At 44.3% G+C, this 24033-nt stretch overlaps 1 protein-coding gene across 22 annotated transcripts in view; it reads right to left on the reverse strand.

Annotated features, from left to right (window-relative positions):
• Positions 1-355: 355 nt before the first annotated feature.
• The window catches only part of KHDRBS2 (KH RNA binding domain containing, signal transduction associated 2), a 655851-nt gene continuing 632173 nt past the window's right edge, over positions 356-24033 (reverse strand). For 18 of the 22 annotated variants that reach the window (XR_008313984.1, XR_008313986.1, XR_008313983.1 and 15 more), the window contains 3 exons: positions 13827-13931; positions 6889-7045; positions 356-505 (listed from right to left, as the gene is read on the reverse strand). The gene's annotated coding sequence lies outside the window, so the exon portion shown is untranslated. Of the gene's footprint in view, positions 506-3449; positions 3519-6888; positions 7046-13826; positions 13932-24033 lie in introns of all 22 variants that reach the window. The other 4 variants (XR_008313977.1, XR_008313976.1, XR_008313975.1 and 1 more) reach the window with 2 other exon arrangements.

Consider the following 24033-nt stretch of genomic DNA (forward strand, 5'->3'; position numbering starts at 1 on the left):
GAACAGTACAGGAGTCAAATAGTATTACATCTTACAGTGCCGTTAGTATGGCGTAACATGTGAACAAGGCCAGTGTGCTTTGTGTGACGAGCAGCTTTTCTCCATTTAGAAGGGAAATGCCTTTTATCAAGGCACTACAGTTGAAGAAAAATTATAAAAATCATTTGAATGGTTCCTACAACATGGCTGCTATAGGCATGCTGTATAGAGCTCAGCCCCAGGCATTTAGAGGCCTGCCCCACTAAGAGTGACCCACACAGACCTCATTTGAATGCTAACAAAAGTTTTATTTGTTACATTCCATTTCCAGTTTGTTACAGCGTTTGTCATTCTCTCCCTCCCCCCGCCCCCGCCCGCTCCACCTTTCAGGGAAGAATAATGCCAAGATGTTCAAGTCATTCCTCCTTGGAATGCTAAGGAGGTAAATATCTTCTTGACCTTTTTAAACACAATGTTTTGATTTGCTGCCCCTTGCATTTCTTCCTGGTTTACAGCTGTCCTTTGCCTGTGGAAACAGTGGAATTAGATTCAGTCAGTCATTAATTATAAACAGCAAAGAGGAAACATGAGTACACCTGTGCAGTTCAATACAAATAAGGCATACTAACATTTTTGATACTCCATTATTATTTCATTATCACAAGTTAGAAAGAATGGCAAAACATGTATTCAGTTCACCTGTGTGCAAATGAAGGAGCGTTTTTATTTAAATAACCAGCACTCTTTTTTGTGCTTCAGGGTTTAGATACTAAAAATTCAACCATTTATAAACTGGGCTACCAAAAACTAGGCACAGACATAGAGGCGGTGGGGGGGGGGGATTACTAATGAATATTTACTAAGGGGCCCTAAGCATTTTTTTTTTTGCCAAACAAGTCCTTGAACCATGGACTGCTTAAAGACAGAAATAAGTCACAGTAATTAGAATACAGTGTTAATACTGCAGGCAGTTTCAGCTTCTCCTAAAACATCTGGAACTAGCTGTCAGAAATAGGGTGCTGATGCCCTCTGGTCTTGATAAAATGCACCTTTCATTGCATGATAATAAAAATGGCTGCACGTGGTCCTTTGTTTTTGGAAATGGCTCAGAGCCTTTCTTCACAGAATAGAACTAACTGGCTGGCATGATTCACAGTGGTATGGTGCCACTGTGCACTGCATTGGGGCTCTTATAAGGCAGCCCCGACACTCCAGGGAATGAGTGGTTGCACAATCAGTGCTACTGCAATGACTTCCATTGTTCCCTGCAGCATCCGGGCCGCCCTATGAGTCTGCAATAAGAAGTCAATCACGATGAGCAAAAAGGAATATTAAAATCTATTTCAGGAGCTATGTTTAGTCAAGCTTTTCTAAAATGGCACTATACTCAGAAGCAGATCTTCTGAAGAAATACAGTATAAAACCAGGCCTGCAGAATTTAATTATTAATTATTAATTATTTATTCAATTTCTATACCGCCCTTCCAAAAATGGCTCAGGGCGGTTTACAGAGAGAAATAGTCTGAGTCATTTTCACTGGTGCATGCAAACTGCTGGGAGAGTGAGAGCCTTGTGCGTTGCTGATAAACTAAATGAGAAGGTTGAGGGGCAAGGAGGACAGAAACAGAGCGAGAGAGATAGAGAAGGTTGAATAGGAGTAACAAAGATGGATGTGCAGAGGTATGGGGTACACAGGAAAAAAGAGATCCACGGAGTAAAGTGAGACCTGTGGGGGTGAGAACAGAAAGAGGGATATAGCTAGGTTGCAGGGAGACTTGTGGAAAGACACAGAAAAAATAGTGTGATGGGGTGCAGAGGGATCCCATCCCCACTGAGCCAGGTGGGGAAACATAAGCATGGGGCAACAGAAATAGGTGTGCAAAGAGATTTGTAGTGAGATAAGGAGAGGGAGATTCTAGAAGGCAGAAAAAGCATATCACTAGTGCAGTGAGAGGAAGTGGAGAAAAACATGTGCAGAGGGAGAGAACACTCCATAGTGCTGAGAGAAAAAAGGAGGGCACATGGAGAAGAAAGTGCATGTGATGGGGTGCAGCAGCTACCACCACAATAATAAAACATTATCATCATTACATGCCCAACAAACTAAGCACTCTGCAGCATATATAAGGCAACAAGCCCTGCCCAAGTAAGCTTACAAGCTGATTGCTGTAGTCTCTATCAATTCCTGTACTGCAGAAGCTAGAAAAATCACAATTGTGATTAAGACAATTGTCACTGGTTGCATCTGTGATTTCCTGGCTCACATGCTATATTGTAACATGTACGTGGATTTCTAAGACAGACTAGGACCACTCCAGCATGTGACATTTCTCCAGCAAAGGAGATGGGAAGCCAGTTGAGGTGCATGTGGATCTGGCTGCCTGTCCTCATCTGCACTGCAGTGATTGTCTGAGCTCGATGAAATGCCTGGAGGTGTCTCCTGAAGTGGAGAGGAATGTGTATTCCATTTGCAGCCATTGGTTGAGCATGATTCGAGCTTGATTGAGGTACTTGAATACATCAGTCAGTTCTCTAACCGATTCATGTAATCAACAACGACATCCTTTCTGCTGCATGGATCTGTTGGCGTCTGTGTACTGAGCATATGAAGATGCCACATTCTCATTCAGAGCACTTTCCAAACTAGACCAGTGCTCTGTAGAAATGTGAAGGACTTGGGGAAAAATGGGGGAAATGTGGGAAAAAAAATTCTTCTTTTTTTCTAGAAAAAAACCTGTATTTTCCCAGTCCCCACTCCCTGCCCCCCAGGCCGTTAACATCTCCAGTGCTCTGTATTCTGCAGGAGCTCTGCAATGTCTCGGGAGGGAGTCTTCCACAGCCTTGCCAATTCACTTGGCATCCTTACAGAAACAACTTGGTTACTTCCACATTGTGGAATGACTTGGTGCCTAATGTCTCACTAGTCCTCCAACATCACACTTGTGAATATTTGTGCTAGGCTTGGAGGACCAACAATAAATAGTCAGTGGGATTGTTAGTAACACCTTGCTGGCTCCACTTCACTGGCTGATGATTATATTATGTCACATGTTTTGCATTACTGGGTGGAGAAAGGCAGCCTCATGCTGGTCATTATCTGTAATTCTAGACTCCACATCATGTTTAAAAATGGCTCCTAATGGCTTTTGGAGACATTTGGGGAGAATTGTACACACATGAATCCTCAGTACAATCAAATGTGAACTGAAAACTAGGAGAGACAAAATACTTTTTCTGTGAGTTAATAAAGTGATATGTTATTTCTGATGGCATAGTGAGGGGTGACAGCTCTAGTTCTTGTGATGTTGTGAAGGAGCTGGCCTGTTTAGAGGCTGCCCTACTGTAAAGCAGAGTGAAAGGGGGTGACTTCAAGCAGCAGGCTGTGTGCTAGTTGTCAGGGGCAGAACAACATCCTGCCCAGCATTCTTCCCCCATGGATGGCCTGCAGAAGCAGGAAGACAAAACTGTACCTTCCAGCTTTTCTTCATATCTTCCTAACAGACAAAGGATTGGAAATAAGGAAAGAATCTGGAGTCTGACTAAAAGAAAAAACAGAGAAAAAAATATAGGGAAGAGAGCAGATGCCATATGGTGCTCTGCTTCATGCAGCAAGATTGCCAAATCAAACCTAGGACCAACAAAGGGAAGTACCTTTTCACACGACACATAATCAACTTGTGGAATTCTCTGCCACAGGATGTGGTGAAGCCAACAACCTGGATGGCTTTAAGAGGGGTTTGGATAACTTCATGGAGGAGGGGTCTATCAATGGCAGGGGCGTATCTAGGGTGGGGCAGGCAGGGCACGTGCCCTGGGCACCCCCTGAAGGGGGGCGCCATTTAAAATTTTTTTTTAAAAAAATGGCTGCTGAAAACAAAATGGCCACTGTGCATGCTCAAATGGCCTCTGTGAGGCCCTAGGCCATGCCAGGCTTCACAGAGGCCATTTGAGCATGCACGGTGGTCATTTTGTTTTCAACGGCCATTTTTTTAAAAAAAATATATTTTTAAAAATGGCCACCGCACATGCTCAAATGGTCCCTGTAAGGCCCTAGAGGCCAACGGAGGGGGGGGGAGAGGGAACCTTTGCAGACCCCCCCATGGCCTTTAGGAAGCCCCCCAAAGGGGCTACAGGTAATTTTTTTTAAAATTAATATAATATAAGTCACTGTACACATATTCAGATATGTGACGTATGTGACCTTCAGACTTTTATTTTTCAGCTGATATTATGGTAAAGTTATCTGAAAGATGAGTGTCAGATGTTTGGACGGGGGCGCAATTTCAGTGCTTGCCCTAGGTGCTATTTTTCCTAGATACGCCTCTGATCAACGGCTACTAGTCAGAGGGCTACAGACCACCTCCAGCCTCAGAGGCAGGATGCCTCTGAGTACCAGTTGCAGGGGAGTAACAGCAGGAGAGAGGCCATGCCCTCAACTCCTGCCTGTAGGCTTCCAGTGGCATCTGGTGGGCCACTGTGTGAAACAGGATGCTGGACTAGATGGGCCTTGGGCCTGATCCAGCAGTACTGTTCTTATGTTCTTATTGGCTCTGTAGCTTTAATTACACATTCTTATAATCTTGTGGATTTTTCATAATGTCATTTTGGTTGTTGTTGGAGCTCCCAATATAACATTCCTAAGTACAAGGACTTAAAACAGCTTCTCTCAAAATAGTGCTTGCAAACTCTGACTTTTTTTTAATGTCAGAAGGAATTTTAATCACCAGTGTGTGGGGGTGGGTGGGTGTCATACTCTAGGTAACAGCCCCCTCAATAAACGAGGCCATTCATTTAACGTTATGTCTGCGTTGCTCAAACATTTGATGGGATGAACACAAAATAATTAGTTTAAGGCTTGAGCCCGGTTCATATACTTATTTATGAGACCCCCTCTGTACATGTGATGAAAAAGTGTGAACACTCGCATGCACCCACCACAGCTACAATGTAAGATCTAATATCACTAGCTGACAAGATGTGCAGCATTAGAGAGCTGAGATGCTGCACCCTGGAACTGCTGCAGACTTCTAAGGTAGCCCTGATGCTCTTAAGGATGGCAGTAGTGTGAGCAGCATTTCCACAGTTTCCCCCATTGTTGTGAATGGTGGAAACTGCAGAAGTGCTGTTTGTGCTACCACCCATTCTTAACAATGTCAGGGCTAGGGATGTGCACGAAAGGTTGTTTGGCACGGCGGGGGTAGGGCTTTAAGGGCGGGGGAGAGTGTACTCACCCCCCCGCCGCATTTCCCCCGCCGGCGCTCTCGGAATTAGAAGCCCCTCGGGACGGCAGCGTTCCTCCCTGCCGTCCCGTTGCCCCCGTCGGCCGGAAGTGGCCGGAAGTCCCGTTCGCGCGCGCGCGCCCGTCGTGCGCGCACGCGGCCGTACGCGCGCGCGCGCATGACGGGCGCACGCGCAAACGGGACTTCCGGCCACTTCCGGCCGATGGGGGCAACGGGACGGCAGGGAGGAACGCTGCCGTCCCGAGGGGCTTCTAATTCCGAGAGCGCCGGCGGGGGAAATGCGGCGGGGGGGGGTGAGTACACTCTCCCCCGCCCTTAAAGCCCTACCCCCGCCGGCGCCGAAACGCCGAATCGCCCCCACCACCCGAAACGTTTCGGCGGCCTTTTCAATGGCCGCCGAAATGTTTCGGGCTCAAGCCTAGTCAGGGCTGACTCAGGAGTCCACAGCTGCCCTGGGGTGCAGTGTTATGGCTCTGTAATGTTGCGCATCATGTCAGCCACTGATTACATGGATGATTTGTGTGCTCTCCCTCCCCCACTGCTTTCGGAATGAGGATTATACAAATAATTCACTCATATTTCCACACTGTGAAAGTATCAGTCAGGCTTCTGTGACTCCCTCTGGTTCTCCAAATCAGCCCTTAAGGCCATTCCACAAAATGCTTACAAATCATGGGGTTACTCTGAGAATGACTTCCAGTAAAGCTGAATAAAATGTATTTATTTTATTCAATAATGGGGCAATGGGGAAACCATGCACAAAAGTGCTTATGTGTGTGGATAAGCAGCTTTTTAGATCCTTGCGCTGCCTTACTAACTGCTCTTGAAGGTTCTCAGAATTTAGAAAGCCGATTGTTGTACTGTGCTGCTGAGGGACTTCATTTAAGATATTTTTTTAAAAGTCTCACTGGGCATTTGAAACTATAACTTCATCTATATTATTATGGTATCAACTTTTCGGACAATGCTAATAAATACAAATAAGTCCCATGGTGCAGACAAAGATGCTCTTGATTCCCTTTGCACACTATGTGTCAGTTATAGGTCTGTTATGCACATATCAGCCTTATTTACCCAGACATTTGATAATCTGAATACTTCAGATGTTCTCCAGGCCTATTTAGCGCATGAGACCAACCTGTGTTAGAATGATCTGTATTACCTTTTGACCAATACTTAGGGCATATTTATTGACAATAAATTTATTTTCTCTAAGCATAATAGGGGGAAAAAATCCCCTTCTGTGATCAAAGAATTTCTATCCCTGAAGGGATAAGTTAGGATCCAACCCAATGTATATACAGGAAATTCATCTCACAGTAAATTTCCTGAATTCAGAAACAGGCAAGAGAAAATTATTTACAAAATCCATATAATATCCTTTCATGGGGGAATAAAGGCCAGTCTAAAAACCACCAGTGTTAAGCCTGTAATTGCTTAATTAAATCACTTTAAAACAACTGATTAACCTTAAGAACTCTAGGCTGAATTATGAAAGTATCCCAGAATCACAAAGTTGGAGGAGCTTTTCAGGCCATTGAATCCAGTTCCTTGCTCAATGCAGAAAATTCTCAACAGATGATGGTCTAACCTCAAAAAGCTCAAAAACATCTGCTGAGAGAGAGCCCTCCTGATTGACTATTTGTACTTTCAAAAGTGCTTCACATACCTGAACAAACCTGATGGCAGTTGATTGATTGTTTTTCAGGGCAAACATCTTGAACCTCTCTTGGTTTCCATTAATAAATACAGAGCTGGGTGGGAAAGAGGGTGACCTATCAGCTCCTTCCACCTTTTTATGGAAGACACCTTTCCTTCTGTATCTCCTAAGAAGATATTTAAGAAGACAGAAAGATGGGAAAGAGACATCAGTCAGTACTCCTTTTCCTCCTCCAGCAACTTCAGATGTTACTATGCCCTATACAGGTGTTTATCTTCAGCTTCAAACATGACTTTAATCTATGATTTGTGGCAGGTTAGAGTTAGTTACAATGTTATGGATCTGCTGGGACTTCTGCCTAATTGTTGAAAGGTGGCCCTGGTGTTGTTGTGGAGGTAGGAAGTTGTGCAATAGAAGTAGCATGATGCAAGTGCCTGTGCATTGTTTTACATCATTGCACAACTTCCCGCTTTTGTAGCACCACCAGAGTTGCCTTTCACATGGCACAGCAGCACCAGCGGGTTCCCTAATGCCAGCATTCCACAGAGTGAAATGCCAGCCACTGAGCGAAGAGTGACATTTTTTCATTCCTAATTCAAGTGTCACTAGGCAGATGTAGTTAATTGGCTTCCTGATGTGTATACCAAAAAAGATCCTCACCCCCACCATTCACGTACTACCTCTTTTTCCCCTGAATACCATAATTAAAGAAGCACATTGATAAGTTAGGAAGGATTGGAAGGCAAAGATGCAGACGAATGGAAAGAACAGAAAGTTGCAGCAAGTTACGCATGTGCCACTTAATTTTAGAATTTCTCCAATATTCAGTTATACTGATATATATGCATAGCAGAGTGAACTCTTGGCACAAAAAGGGCATGAGATCAGGAAAATCTACGCATCCTTAGTTGCTAGAAAGACAGAGAACAAAGATATCTGTATGGCAGTAGGTGTGTTTTTAGAACTGGAAGTTAGATAGGAACATCACACTCCAAAACTGATTATAATACTGATAAATAGATGACAACTAGGCATCAACAGAAGAAATTAGGTAGAGAACCATGTAAGGTATGGACTTTGGGACTGGTCAGGTTACATTATCTATGTTAATGTAGATTACCATAAAAGAGAATTACAATCCTTAATTCTTTTGAATTTGGTTGTCTGTATTTGTTCTCATTTGCCCACAAGGGTTCCTGGGATCACTCGTTTAAACAGAGATGGATTACAAAACCAAGTCAAGTGTGTGTTGCTTTCTGCATGCAAGGAGATGTTTCTTCCATTATCTAACCATGCCTTAGGGAAGAGGATCTGGATGCCTTAATACTTGTGCAGGAAAAAGGAATATGTGGAGAAGTCCTTACTATTTCAGCTAAAAAGAAGTACTCAGTGCTGCTTTAAAAATCACAAGCATTTCCTTCAGAGATACCATAAAACTAGCCAATCATATAATGGAGCCATATGGTCCTATCTCTAAGTGAAATAAAACCATCACCACTTAGTACATTTGTGAAGTGTTATGCAGGGAGATGCACCAACACATCCCAGTAACAAAAGATCTAGGCAAACATCTCCCCTCTCCCTAGATTTATTTTATTTCATCTCATTCATGTTTTGTGTGATTACTTTTATATTCTGAAGAAGTTAAGGGAGAGAAACAAATACATGGGCCCCAGATTTGATAATAAAGCTTTGCTGTTGCAAAGGAAACAAACTCAATGAAAACTGATGGGTACTTTCTATCCCTATGGATCCCAGTCATAGAAGACTAGCTTCTATAAGATGATTCTTTATACTTGCACACCAAAATTAAATTTAACCACTCTAAAATTTACCCTTTCACCTTCTGGGAATACATGATTTGGAACTTAAGGCAGCTATAGGCAACCATCTACTCAGATGTGTCTGATTCATGATTTAGCCTTTGGTTCAGCTGGAGCAGCTCCGTTAACTTCAGAAGCAAAAAGAGCAGTTTCCTTTTAAAATGAGGACACACACACACACACCCGCCCACCTTTCTCTTGGTTTGTGTTTTGTTCATTTATCATTGGTATTTCAATTGCAAATTATTGGATGCTCAAATAGGGCCTGAATATTACTGAAGCCAGCTGGAATCTAATACTGTGGCCCGCCTGGTGCTTTATATTTTCAACTTTCTCACTGGAAATCTAATGCAGGAAAAGTAATATATGACTTACAGAATTGAGGTCCAAAGGTCAACCACAAAGTACTAGCTTTTCTGTTTTTTATTTTCTTTATTAAGCCAAACACTTGTGTTTCTGGTTTCTTTAAAGCGAAACAGAGGAATTATAGCTAGCTGGATGCAAATTGCTCAGAAATTTTCACACCTTGAACACAGCACAAGCTAATCCTGAAATTATTGTTCTTCCCCCTTTTATAGATATTTGGAAGAGGTAGACATGTTCAAGGAATTAGCAAGTGAAGAAACTATTTCAACAAATGATGGAAAAAAATCTCAAGATAGACCCTCATGTGTGCAGTCTGCAGTTCCATGATGGAGGAATGGCAGAACATAAATACAGTTTGTTTAAACTTTAATAAATCTACTCCTGCAGACCAATATAACTGTGGCCAGATCCACTGCAGAAATATTCAAGCAGTGTCCCCTGAAATCTCTGTTTTTTCTCAGGTGATCCAAGCAGTTGTAAAAGAAGCCACAAATGTTTCTCTGCATATACTGTAGTCGCTCAAATAGAAGACGACCCTGAATTTAATTAAGACAACCCCCCTTTTAAAAAAAGGGTTAAATATAGGTTATTCTATTTACCCAAAAGGAAGAGGATCATAAATTTAGGATGACCTACCAATTTCTAATATCAAATAACTTGAAAAAGGCCTAGTCTTGGATTCAGATACAGTATTGTCTCTGTCTATATGGCAGCTTCCTATGTTCCTTCCTGAAGTGAATCAGTGATAGGAGGAGGTGGGGAGGGATATATATATGTGTGTGTGTGTGTGCGCCATGATTTGGCAGTACTGGTGCCCAGTTGAACAATGGAGGTTGCCAGGAAGCTAAATTCTACACCCAATATTGCAATGTGCTATTTTCCTTTGATCATATGGAATGGCACCTGATGAGATTCTTGATCCTCTCTAGTCCAGAGATGGGTAGAGTTCAGGCTTATAGGATCTACGTAGATTTTTACTAGAACTTTAAAATTTACCAAACTCAGAGGTACAGAAGTGTCTGGGAATAGGGATGGTAAAGTAAAGTGTGCCGTTGAGTCGGTGTCGACTCCTGGAGACCACAGAGCCCTGTGGATGTCTTCAGTAGTATACAGGAGGGGATCTACCATTGCCATCTCCCGTGCAGTGTGAGATGATGCCCTTCAGCATCTTCCTCTATCGCTGCTGCTGGATATAGGTGTTTCCCATAGTCTGGGAAACACAGCAGTGGGGATTCGAACCGGCAACCTCTGGCTTGCTAGTCAAGTCATTTCCTCGCTGAGCCATTAGGTGGCTCATGGGAATGGAGCCTGAGGTAAACTGGTGGCTGAGGTGGTAGAGCACTCTATTTGCAAGTACAAATTGGCATTTGAGTTCCTCTGGATTTCAACATAAAACTCTGAAACTGGCAAGCAGAGCTACACAAATCAGAGCTGCATAAAGGCAACCAATTAATATTATTTTACAGGAGAGGGAGAGGAACCAGAGGTGCAGCTCGGTAATTTTGGAGCCTGGACCTCGAGGATTTATGTCCCGCTGCCTTGCAAAGTAAGCATCCTCTCTACACCCACACCCACACACCATGGTTTCAGACAACATTCTTGGGCACACAATTCCACAGTTTAAAAGTTTAAAAAACATTCAAAAGGTATTACAAATCAATGAATTGCCTGATCTGATTCGGATTAAGTGTACAGAGTCTTCCCACCCAGTACATCTGTGCCCAGTATCAAAGCCCTATGCGAAATCATTCCAGGATATCTAAAGGGCTGAGCAGAAAAGGGGTACATTACCCTTTTTTTATGAAGGCAAAGGGTAGATTCCTCCACATGGGGGTGGAATGATGGTCTGGTGGGGGGGGCGCTTCAGTTCCAGAAGTTTTTGTAATTTTCTTCCATGAAACAAGCAGGGGCTTATCTAGGGTGGGGCAGGCAAGGCATGTGCCCTGGGTGCCACTTGAAGGGGGGCACCATTTTTAAATATTATTATTTTTTTAAATGGCCACTGGAAACAAAATGGCCACTGCACATGCTCAAACTGCTTCTATGAGACCCTAGGCCATGCCAGGCCTCACAGAGGCCATTTGAGCATGCACGACGGCCATTTTGTTTTCAGCGGCCATTTTTTAAAAAAATATTATTTTTAAAAATGGCCACCGCACATGCTCAAATGGTCCCTGCGAGGCCCTAGAGGCTGGTGGGGGAGGGGAAACCTTTGCAGACCCCCCCCATGGCCTTTAGGAAGCACCCCCGAATGGGCTAAAGGTAAAAAAATTAATTTAATATAATATAAGTCACTGTACACATATTCAGTTTGGCACTATGTACAGAGAATCAGGGCTTGTGAATACTGAGCTGAAACTTAGGAACTAGGATTGTATTCATTCGCTCTTACTTTGCTTCTTGTGATAAGTGGGTTAAATGTGATGTCTTAATAATGTGGCTATTAATGGTGAGTTTGTCTTTGAATCAGTGTGAAATCCTTAGTATTAAGGCCCACTGGAAGTTTCTTGCTCTCTGTCTCTCATTTTAACTGTCTTTCTGAAATACTAGAATATATTCCAAGTAGTGACAAAGTTCACTCTGCATATGCTTTAATTATTTTCAGAGTAACTGGGAAAAGTCAAATTCTTCATTTATTTTTAAAACTTATGTAATAGTGATGCTACAATGCATAGTAGAGAATTAGACAGGCACTTCTGTTTAGTTTTCCAAGTACACCTCCACATAGTATTTGGGTATTTCATGAGCCCCAGCATACTGAAATTTGTAGTTTTCCAGCATTTTTTTGGTCTGGCTACGTCCACTGTTAAATAGTTTTTGAAATATTAAAAGATTAATGAGCTTGATTTGTATTTTTGAGCTGATATTATGGTAAAGTTATCTGAAAGAAGGGTGTCAGATGTCTGGACAGGGTGCACAATTTCAGTGCTTGCCCTAGGTGCTATTTTCCCTAGATATGCCTCTGGAAACAAGCCACTTATAGGATTTGAATTAAAAAAAAAAATTCTACAGATTTTTTAAACCATTTAAAAATTAAACATATTGACCAATATGCTTCAAATTAAATATATGGAGTTCCCCCACCCTGTGCTACATCTGTGCCTGGTATCAAAGTCCTATGCCAAGCCAATCTGGAATTATAGAAAGGGGGAAAACTCACACAAGCCCCATGCTTTCCACTGAGGACGAGGGCAGGCACAAGCTTCTCACACTAAGGAGGCAGTGGCAGGCAGGGCAGAGTACATGCACAGTGTTCTGGTACCTGTAGCCAGCACTGGCCATTCTGCCTCCTTCCTTTTCTGTACTTGTGGCAGGCATAAGAGCTCTCCCATGCTGGAGAGCTTCATGGAGGCAGAGAGAAGAGATGCCTCCGCAAGCCCTGCCCACACACCAAACAGCTGATTGCCAGGTGTGGGAGGGTGAAGCAACCCCAGCCTGCACCGGCAGCACAGGGAGAGAGCTTCTTAGTCTCCTGATGGCCAGCGCTGCCAGTGGGCCTGTGCCAGGTTCAGAGGAGACATCTTGGAGCCCACGCTAGCTGCAGCTCAGGGAGGTGAATCCCAGCACTGGCACCTCCCAGCTGCGATGGTAGAAGAGAGGTTGCGCTAGGGCTGGGCTGTAGCCAGCCCACCTGGCCATGCTGCCTTGGGAGGGTGAGAGCAGCAGTTCTGGTGCTCACCACTGGGCTAAGAGATTCTTGTAGGCTGGTGGTGGCAGAGCGGTGGCGCCACAGAGTCCTGCATGATTTGGAGGGCCCCAGAGACAGCGGTGGCTACCACCACCTATACTTCCACCCTGAAGTCCCGTGGGAATGGCACCTCTGAGAGGAACACTCAATGATTAGAAGAAGGCCAGCCATGGAAGTTTTTAATTTTACTTGTAATTTTACTTGCAATTATTAAATGATTAGGGTTCAGAAACCCTTTCCAGCCTATTGCAAATCATCCAGAAATCCACCACTGCAAATAGATTTTGATCTACCTTCTGCCCACCCCTGTTCTAGTCTATCTCTGCAATTATCATTTATGTATATAACACCTTATCACCTATAGCTGTCAACATGCTGTCCAGTGGGGAAGGTCTTTCTTGCTGGAACCTAGTTTTAGGCCAGGTAGTCAAAGGGACATAAGTGGAAGTGGACATGAACTATTCATCCATGGCTTCATTTGTCCATGAAAAGCCAATGTGGTGTAGTGGTTAAGGCACTGGACTAGGAGCTGAGAGGTCCCAGTTCAAATTCACTTAAGCTGTGAAGTTCACTGGGTGACCCTATGACATCAAAAGTCACTTTTTGGTTTAACCTACCTCAGGTTGGTGTGAGGATAAAATGGTGAGGAGGGTGGGGAGAGAATAATCTAGTATGCTACCTTGAGCTCCTTGGAGGAAGTGTGTGATAGAAATGTAACTAATAATAATAATGGCACAGGTTCTCCTAAAAGTAGGATGCTATAAATAGGGGTTTTTCCCTTTTAAAATTGAAGCTGTAACAATGCACACCCATGGCAGTAAACCTTCATGAAAACCAGCAATCCATTAACACCTCCCCCCCTCCCCACTGACTGGTATATTTTGGGAGACCTGTGTGCAATTATTATGAATATATCTTCTGCTAATTTTATCATCTGGAGTGGCAATTTATTCCACCACGTCTAGCTCTCAGGGAAGTTTGGAAGAAATATAGAAGTTGTCAGCACGTAAGAGTCAACACATTACTGCTGTACTGCAGCCATTTATAATGAAACCAAAATGAGCACTCACTTGTTTGGCATTAATTTAATGTCCCACTTAGCTCCTATCAGATGCAAATAGCTGCCTCATCCGTTTAAGGGTTTCTGAGCGTGCATATAATGAAGTGCTCTGTACCTGTCAAGTAAGCAGAATTCATAACTGAAATCAGAAATGGATGAGGAAATTCACTGTCCTTGTTAAAAATGAAATTGAAACCTTAGACATGGCAATGTCAAATGTATACCTCATGTTGGCTTTCTGTTGTGAGTTTCACTTATATTACCCTCTGGACAGAACTTTCTGGGAAAGAATTCACATCCATACAAATGCGCCCAATCTATTTCTAAAAGCAAAGTCAGCGTGTGGCAAAGGTAACAGCTGTAGTTGTCAAACATATTCAAAACAAAATAAATTGGGCAGCCAACCCCTTGTATTTAAGCCAGTTTTATATCCTGCATTTTAGAAAAACACAATTTAATTTTAAACAGTGTTCCAGTTATGATCAGTCTCCCCGGAGAAAGATTTTTATGAGTATAAATGGAGATAATGACTATCATTAGTCATTGACATTAGCATAAAGCATTAGAAACTCCGCACCATTCATAACAGACTGTGACATGACACTAAAAAGATGATTTCCCATCAGTTGCGTGTGTGTTTTGACTACAGCTGCTTGCTATTTTGTGCAGCTAAACTGATATCAAAAGGGTGGTAAGAGTGGTATTTAATAGCATGTTCATCATCACATCTAATTGTTTTCCACCACAGGGTACAAGGCTTTATGTTCTCTATCAACCAAAAACCAACAGCCATCCTGCTTAATGGCTGTTCAATTAATGTTTATGATGCTACTTTTTATACCTTGAGTTATTTGACAAATAAACTCCAAGAAGCAATTTGAGAACCTCTGAAGCTTAATGATAACCCATCTGATATTTTAAAAGAACAAGCGAATCAAACCAAATTTCCTAAGGAGTTTGTCACTTGCAAGGATCCCTATTCTGTCCCTCTCTCCTGCCTGCTCATAGACATTTTTTAAATTGTCAGAACAGTAAGATGTTGAGATCTACAGACAAATGGTCTGTGTAACTGATACAAAATTATAATTAAGCTTGAAATCACAATTAAGTAAGGTGTAAGAAACACATACTTGTGTATCTAATTCCTAAGTCACAGCAAGGTGATGTGAAATTCACCACATTTCCAAGGCTCAATCCTGGAGTGCCGAGTTGCTCTTTATAAGATAGATGCTCCACATCTTTTTATGAATTCCACAGCTTCCTCCAATAGAAGTGGTTACACTGATTAAATATGAGAGTTCAAAGGCAGGCTTCACTGCTATTGCTTCCGTGTCTATTAATTAAACACCTTCCCTTTTGTATGAAGCCATAGTGGGCTGTGTAAAATTAACATAAATAATATGTTTTCAATGAAGAGGTGCCACTGCAGATTCTGAAAGCAAATGATTTCTAGCCACCGTTGTTAACTGCATATAGCAGTAATATATTCATCTGGAATATTTTCATTCAGTCTCCCTGATCTCGGGCTTCTAATGATATATTATAAGCCTGTGCTTCTCCAGCACCAAGGCAATTAATCATTAATATTCCTCTGTCCCCCAAAGTAGCTGGACAAAATTAAACAAGAAAAGAACCAGTCTTGAAGGATGCCCCAAAATTTCTTATCGGAAATTACATGTACTTTTATATCCCAAATCCACCTTGATAGGCACACTGCTAATCTATTTTAATGGAAATACTATAATAATATAGCACTTTTCCTCCCTAATCTTCAAGAGACACCAATAGATCACGAAGTTCTTGAACAGAGACAAATGAGATGGCATGTTTTAAAAGCTGTCGGTCCTTTTTGACAACTTCCAACTAGAAAGTGGCAGAGCAATGACAAAGTTATCACCTGACTAGCTGATGTTTGATGCTGACTGCCTTTGATTAAGAGGCAATGAGCCATTTTGGAGTTCATTTTGCTGCTCCTAAGCACCTCTTCATCGGAAATTATGCAGTTGGACTGATTTGTATTTGATTAGTTTAACATCACAGTTTTATTATGTGTAATAAATAAAGTCAGATTTTATGGGGTTGCTGCACATTCAAGGAACCATTGAGGAGGGTGCAAAGCATATTTTTATTTCCTATGTTATTTGCTTGACATTAAAAAACTCTTTATAGGCATGTCACATTTAAGCAATGTAACTTGCAAATTTTACTTCATTCCATGCAGCTATTGAAATCATGCTGTTGTTTATGGTCTACAGCAGGCCTGTGAAACTTGTGACCCCCCAAGCCAAACAGGGCTCACTCTGACCTACATGCTACATCAGTTACTTCAGCCGGCCTGTTGTCTGCAGTAGGGATGTGCACAGAATGGGATTTGCATTCCATTCCAAGCTCGGAACAGAACGTAAATGCCCGGAATGATCCATCGGAACAACCAGTTGTTCTGACAGAATGAGCTCAGAAGTTCTGAGTGTTCTGAGCGCCATTTTGGAGGCATGTTTTCCCCCTTGCTGACTGGTATTGGCAGGGGCTTCTAATTGGCTTGCAATCTCCTTGTTTCTTGGTTGGCTTGCTATCATACAAATCAAGGTATTGTACAATTTGTACAATAGCAAGCCAACTGGAAGCCAGTGCCAGAACTAGTCAGCAAGGGAAAAACATGCCTCCAAAATGGCACTCAGAACTCTCAGAACGTTCCAACTTTGAACGGGGTCATTCCGTTCCAAGTTTAAAACAGGTGCTCAAAACGTTCTCCACATCCCTAATCAGGGAGATGTTTAAAATACATACAAACATACTGTACATACATTTCAGAGGATTATGAAGCCCATACATGTGGCTTCTGAGGCCTAGACCTACCAAAGACTGGACAGCCTTATAAAGATTGGATAGTAAACAATATACACTATGATGAGCCAGCGTGGTGTAGTGGTTAGAGTGCTGGACTAGAGTTCAAATCCCCATTCAGCCATGAGACTAGCTGGGTGACTCTGGGCCGGTCACTTCTCTCTCAGACTAACCTACTTCACAGGGTTGTTGTGTGGAGAAACTTAAGTATGTAGTACACTGCTCTGGGCTCCTTGGAGGAAGAGTGGGATATAAAATGTTAAATAAATAAATAAAATAAAAATATTTGTGGGTAAAATCTTTGTATACTTGGTGAATAGTATGATGCCTGTGATACACATTAAACACAAAGCCAAACCTAAACTCCTCTGTATTTAGCTGCAGGTTTTGTCCATGTATAGGTAAGTTCAGCATCTTATTCTGTAAAAGGTTCAGCCACCACCTTGGAAAAGTCCATAATAGTGATGGAGCACATGATTACCATGTATCAAGTGTTTGGTATACATGCCAGGTATACTTCAGGTTAAAGGACATCAGGGTAGCAGGGTGCAAAAGGCCTATGCCTGGCCCTCTGAGGATCTGCTGCCTATCAGAGGAAGAGGCACAGGGCAGTACATCACTGCTCGGGGCGGCTCACAAAACCACTAAGACCAGATACAATATAAAAACAATATAAAACTAATATAAACTAATAAAATAAATACAAATTATGTAAAAACAAGTACCAGTTAAAACCAAATAAGTTATAAGTTAAAACTCACCATATATGCAAGGCAGATGAAATAATACAATGCATCTCTAAAGAGATAGGTTTTTAGCAGTTTCTTAAAGACCCTGAGGGAGGGAGCATGGCCAGTTCCCATGGCCTTACCACTTATCAGGGAGCCCTTAACCTCCAAGACCCAAGAGATTTAAATACACCTAGAGAGGAGCAAAATCACCCTGAGTGGTATCCAAATGTTTGGCGCAGCAGCAGACAATCAAGAGAAGCTTCTTCCATGAGTGGAAGGAGAGCTGTGCTCAAAGAAGGATCTCTCCCTCTTGCAAATGGACTCTCTGCATGAATGCAGCTCTAGTTCCACTCATGGAAGGAGCTTCTCACAACGTGCCATTGTGCAACACACAGTACTTTTTATGCCACCCCATGATAATTTTAGTTGCTTTTTAAAATCTTCCTTCAGAATTCTTATGGCAGTTCATCAGATGTTTGCTTGAACTAGGCTGTGATTAGATGACTAGCTTGGCCCTTGATCGGGGTGGGGTGGGGTGTGTGTGTGATTAGTCTATCTACCCTCTCAAAGACACAGCTGCCAAACCAGTTGTGTTGGATTGGTCAGCAAGCTCAATATTCCTGGCTCAGTAGCAGCAATACTCGGGATAGTAAGACTGATACTACTGTGGTGATGGGGGGGTGTGTGTCTTGCAATATACAGAGGAGAGATGTGTTCTGCAGTGTCAAGCACGTTAGCAAACTTAAATGACAATTTCCATGTGTAACAAGACAATTATTTGCCTTTTCATTTGATTCATTGGCCTTTGTTCAGATTTATTTATTTCACTCTTAAGTTTTCTTAAGTTTTCTTCTTTTCAAAGTATAAGACACCACTTGCAACCTGAAGGTTTCTGTGGTTTATTTTCGGTTCTGCCAATATCCTCTTTACAAATGTTATATAATGGGCCATTCACACAAAGCCAGCCCTACCTGGGTAAGGCTGGTCGTGTGGAGCACTGGGATTGGGAACTATCCCAGTGCCTCCCCCACTTGGTAGACTGGGTTTTCTACCTGGACTAAAAGTGAGGTAGGATGGTGTGCACACCCTAGTCCATCCCCACTTTTAGTCCAGGTAGAAAACCCAGGCTACCCAGGGGTCCTGATCCCAGTGCTCCACATGACCAGCCTTACCCAGTTGTAGGGGAGCAACTGCAAGAGAGAGAACATGCCCTCACCTCTTGGCTTTGGGCTTGTCTGCCAGCAGCCCATGCTACCATAGAGTCTGGGGGAATGAGCATTCCGGCTTCTAGAATAGCTGCAATACACCACGCATGGAGGTGCATTGTGGGCTTCCTGGAGGCAGGCATTCTTCCCCTGACCTCTCTCTTGCTGTGCCACTCTCCGCAGCAGTGATTGTGTGGAAGCACGGTGTGGCAAGTGGGGAAAGGTAGGACCGATTCTGCCTCCCCCCACCCTCCCCAGCCCAAGCCCCATAGGTTGTGTGAATGGCCCTATTATGTCAAACAAGCCAGTGAAAAATTAATAGGTCAATTGCAGCATCTGAAGAGCTAAGCAGACCTTCCATATTAAGATTCAATTCCAAAAGAAACTTTAATAATAAGTTTTGGATGATCTACACATTAAATTCACTACGAGGAAGCTGTTGTAAACGGCCTTTCGATGGCAAGTGAACCCTGTCCTCCTGTAAAGTTTTGAAGTGCCTGCACACAAGTTATATCACTACCACTATCACCATGTTGAGTGTCTCTGTGCCAATGTGATTTTGATGATCTGTTTGTTAAGCAAGTCTACATATTATAGCCAGGGTAGTGATCATTCTCCAAGAGGCCCCTTTCCCCCCGGTATCCCATACTAACTGCACTGTCCCTTATTGGTTAACTTTCAGACTCCTTAGAAATTTTGATCACTTTGGCATCATTGTTTTCGAACTGGCAAAAGAGAACTGGCACAGAATGCTCACATTCCTTTTCCATGTTTTGGAGCCTTGGGCAAGGAAGGATAAGTGTCTCCCTTGTGGCTGAATTAACGTTTAAATTCAGTGAATTCACCAATTCCAATGCAGTACAGCACATGAATTTTGCCAGAAGACTGAAAAGCTATTTATGTGGCCTGATTGCCATTGAAGCTAGAACAGCTGAAGCACTAGATTCAGTGCTGACTTTGAGCTGTAGCTTCCCGCTCAGTCCCTTTAGGAAATGAATGACAATCCTTGGCAATAAGAAAAGCCTGTAATGCTCATTAGACCATCCACTAATACAAAGACAGCACCACAAACAGCAGGATATATTTGTGCATGAGTAACTCAGTCATTGAATTGTCACTGAGCTTTGTGGGATGTAGACTGCACCCACCATTTGCAGGTAACATTGCTGAGAAAATAGATTTTGGAAGCTTATTTCTGGATACAGTATTGAATACTTCAGATGTTACCTTTATCTGCTGTATAGGTTGGTGTAACTCCAATTTGTGTAATATCTTTTGTGTAACATCTTGATGGTATAATAATCCTTTCTCAGTAGGGTTATGAAGAGCAGACAGGTAATACCAGTCAACCAAAGAGCTGAATCTGAATATCAATCAACTCCTCCTGAGGGCCAGTTCATATATAATGATTCATATGCCTAACTGTGAAGTATGCACAAGTACAAGTAGCTCGCATTCCTGATTCCCCTCAATTCAAGTAATTTTAGTTTAACTCCATTAGAATCAGTAGCAAGAGCTACTCATGGGGGCTATTCACACACGCAGGCAAAACCGGGCTAGGAAAGCCCATCCTGGTTTTGCCTGCATGTGTGAACTGCAAGGAGATGCACAGAAGCAAACCCTGTTAGGTGCACCAGCTGTTCGCCAGAGTTTAGGGCACAAGCATACCTGAAACCTGGGTGAATGAATCGTGTGTTGCTGCCATGCAGCTCCAGACAGCACCTACATACTTGTGCGGTGCATTATGGAAGTTCCAGGGCCCTCCTAGCCCCAGAAACCCCCCTGCTGCCGGCAGGAACTGGTCATCATCTGTGTGAGCAATCCACTCGGGGAGAGCAAGGGAGAGCGGATGTCCTGCAGGGGAGATAAGCATTTCAAGGCTTCCTCCCCTCGCCCCTTTGGAGTCTTTTCTCCGATCATGAAAAAAGGTTCATGATCTGACATGCCACACAGTTAAAACAACATACAGTATGAACCACTACCACTTAAGCCCTCTTCTGATGTTAGTTAAAACTGGATGCTATATCCAGACACAGTGAGGTCATTCACACAATTAAAAACTGGGGCTATTCCCACGATCAGGCAAAATCGGGCTAGGGGAGCCTAGCCTGATTTTGCCTGATCGTGTAAACCACCGGGCTTCCAGGCGAGCCCAGTGGCTTACTAGCGGCTAGCCTGCTTTTTTAGCCCAACCTGGGCTTCCCGATTGTGAGTAGCTACGGCACAGCTCCGCACCACAGTTACTCATGAGTAGACCCCCGGAGGGGAAAAGCTGCCTCTCAGATCTGGGGGTCTCCCTAGTATGCCCTGCACGCTTGCGCAAGGCATACTGGAGCTTCCGGGGGCCGCGTGGCCCTTGAGCTCCCCAGCCCCCACCGGCTCCATCACAGAGCCGGCAAGCGTGTGGGCGGCCAATCCGGCTGCCCAGGGCTCCCTCCCCGCTCATGTGCGGGGAGAGCAGGCTTAGCCCGCTCTCCTCGCGCAGCTCCTGAAACCGGGTCTCACTGATCGTGAGACCCAGCTCACTGTGTTCTACCCAGGTTTTGGAGCTGTTTGTGCTCCCAGTTTTCATTTGTGTGGAAGCAAGGTAGGAGGAAAAGCTACCCATGTTTTCCTCCTACCTTGCTTCTATACAATCACTTCTGCCTAGGCTTTCCTCTTACCTTGCTTCCACACAACCAAAAATTGGGAGAACACACTGTTCCCAAACCTGGGTAGAACACAGTTTTGGATTGTGTGAATGACCTCAAACTCTGTATTCAGTGAGGCTGTTCTGACGATCACTAGAAACTGGGCTAAGGGAGCCCATCCCAGTTTCTAGTGATAGTTAGAAGCACTGGGCTAGCTTGCAAGCCTAGTGGTTCCATGGCGGCTAGCCTGCCTAGGAACCCCTCCCCATAAATGAGGTTAATGGCACGCTCGCTCCGTTAACTGTGTTTTTGTGGTCGTGAGACGCAGCGGCGTGGTTTTGCACCACAACTCTTGAGGAGACCTCTGCTGGGTGGTTCCAACAAGCCTCCTGGCCTCAGGGGTCTCTCCAGGATGCCCCATGCACTCGTGTGGGGCATTCTGAGACTTCTGGGGGCTGGCTAGCCCTGATCCCCATTACCCCTGTCAGCTCCGTGACAGAGCCAGCAATCGTGTGGGCGGCTGATCCGGCCTCCCAGGAACAGCTCCCTGCACAAACCCTAACGGCACTTCATACTAATTGTGTGAAGCACCTCAACCATGATTGAGAATTCTGGGTGTCCAGCCGTCTTAAGAACAAAAGAATATAAGAACAGCTCCGCTGGATCAGGCCCAAGGCCCATCTAGTCCAGCATCCTGTTTCACCCCATGGCCCACCAGATTCCTCTGGGAAGCCTACAGGTAAGAGCGGAGGGCATGCACTCTCTCCTACTGCTACTCCCCTGCAATTGGTATTTAGAGGCATCCCGCCTCTGAGCCTGGAACAGCTTTAGGAACAAGACTAGATAAGAACATATCTGAGGACAAATGTTATCTCCATGGAGGGTGGAGATGTGTCATTCAAGAATGTGTTGGGACAAGGTTGGAGCTTGCTGGCATGGACCCTATAATTTGGTACAGGATCCATGGTTCACTGTAACCATTTATTCATTTATTCATTTATATTCCGCCCTTCCTAAAGTGGCTCAAGGTAGTATATAAATATTGGGTTGTAGTGTTAGTCAAACTAATAGTGCAACACTTCTACATGCTTCAGACTATCTAATCCCTTCCAGAAGAAAGGGATTTGGTTTATGGACATTCTGATGTAATGAGGGATTGAGGGTAGAAAATGCATTGCTCATGTTTACACAGAACTCATCCTAAACTGTGTTTCACTTAGAGTGCCTGATCTACCAGAATGTTCAATTGTGAGTGGAACTAGATGTTTTGAGAGATGTGTGGCTAGCACAAAAAATGGCAGCTCTGCAGTTCCAAGTGTCTTCTATCTCCCGTACTAGCATCCAGTCACAAAAGTGTGCCATGATATTGCTGTGCTTTGAGTTTTCCTGCTTCCCCAAGCAGCAGCCAATGATGTGGATTCGAAACAGGGAAACTCTACCATAGCCTTTGCATCACAAAATATGAGGAGATTCTCACAGTCGGGCAAAAGCGGGCTAAGGGAGTCTAGCCTGCTTTTGCCCGATCGTCTTTTGCCACGGGAGACTTGTGGCTCCCGGCAGCAATTCTTCCTAATTCCCCGTCCCCTTAGACAAGGTTAGCAGAGTGAGCGCTCTACTAACTCAATCTATTTGATTGTGTATTATTATTATTATTATTATTATTATTTTTAAATTTATATCCCGTTCTTCCTCCAAAGAGCCCAGAGCGGTGTACTACATACTTGAGTTTCTCTTTCACAACAACCCTGTGAAGTAGGTTAGGCTGAGAGAGAAGGGACTGGCCCAGAGTCACCCAGCTAGTTTCATGGCTGAATGGGGATTTGAACTCAGGTCTCCCCGGTCCTAGTTCAGCACTCTAACCACTACACCACGCTGGCTCTCCATGGCTCCATGCCATGGCAACACATGAGGAGACCCCTGCCAGGAGGATGAAACAAGCCTCCTGGCCCTGGGGGTCTTGCCAGGATGCCCCATGCGCTTGTGTGGGGCATCCTGGAACTTCCAGGGGCCATGTGGCCCCTGAACTCCGCAGCCCCCGCCGGCTCCATAACGCAGCCGGAAATCGTGTGAGTAGCCGATCCGGCTGCCCAGGACTGCAGGAATGATAGTCTGCAGGGAGAGTGGGCTAAGCCCACTCTCCTCGCAAACCCCCTTCCGGTGAGTCTCACTGATCATGAGACTCGCCTCAGTGTTTGATTGTGTGAATGACTGCGAGCCCGGTGGTTCTCACAATGGGGGGAAGCCAGGTTGGGTTCCCTGGTTTTCCCCATCGTGAGAATAGCCTCAAGGTCTCATCCCACTCTACAAATAACATCTTACCTAAAACAAACTGAGGGGCGCTTCTCACGATCAACAAAAATCGGGCTAGCAGAGGCTAGCCCGATTTTTGTTGACCGTCAGAACCACCAGGCTCGCAGCTGAGCCCGGTGGTTCTGGAGTGGCAAACCCGCTTGAGAACCCCTCGTAAAAAGCAGGTTTGCGGAGTGAGCACTCCTGCAAACCTGCTTTTTGCGATCGTGAGTAGCCGTGGCCTACTCATGAGTAGACCCCCAGGTGGGAGTCTTAAAAGCAGCCTCCCAGCTCGGGGGTCTCCCCAGTATGCCCTGTACGCTCGCCCAGGGCATACTGGGGCTTGCAGGGGCCGCACGGCCCCCACTCCCCCCACCCCCGCCTGCTCCGTCTCGGGGCCGGCCACTGTGTAGACGGCTGATCCGGCCACCCAGGGCTCCCTGCCCACTTGTCTGCAAGGAGAGCGGGCTTAGCCCGCTCTCCCCGCAGTTCTTACAAAAGTGGGTCTCACGGATGGT

The sequence above is a fragment of the Hemicordylus capensis genome, chromosome 1, assembly GCF_027244095.1.
Source record: "Hemicordylus capensis ecotype Gifberg chromosome 1, rHemCap1.1.pri, whole genome shotgun sequence".
Taxonomy (NCBI): domain Eukaryota; kingdom Metazoa; phylum Chordata; class Lepidosauria; order Squamata; family Cordylidae; genus Hemicordylus; species Hemicordylus capensis.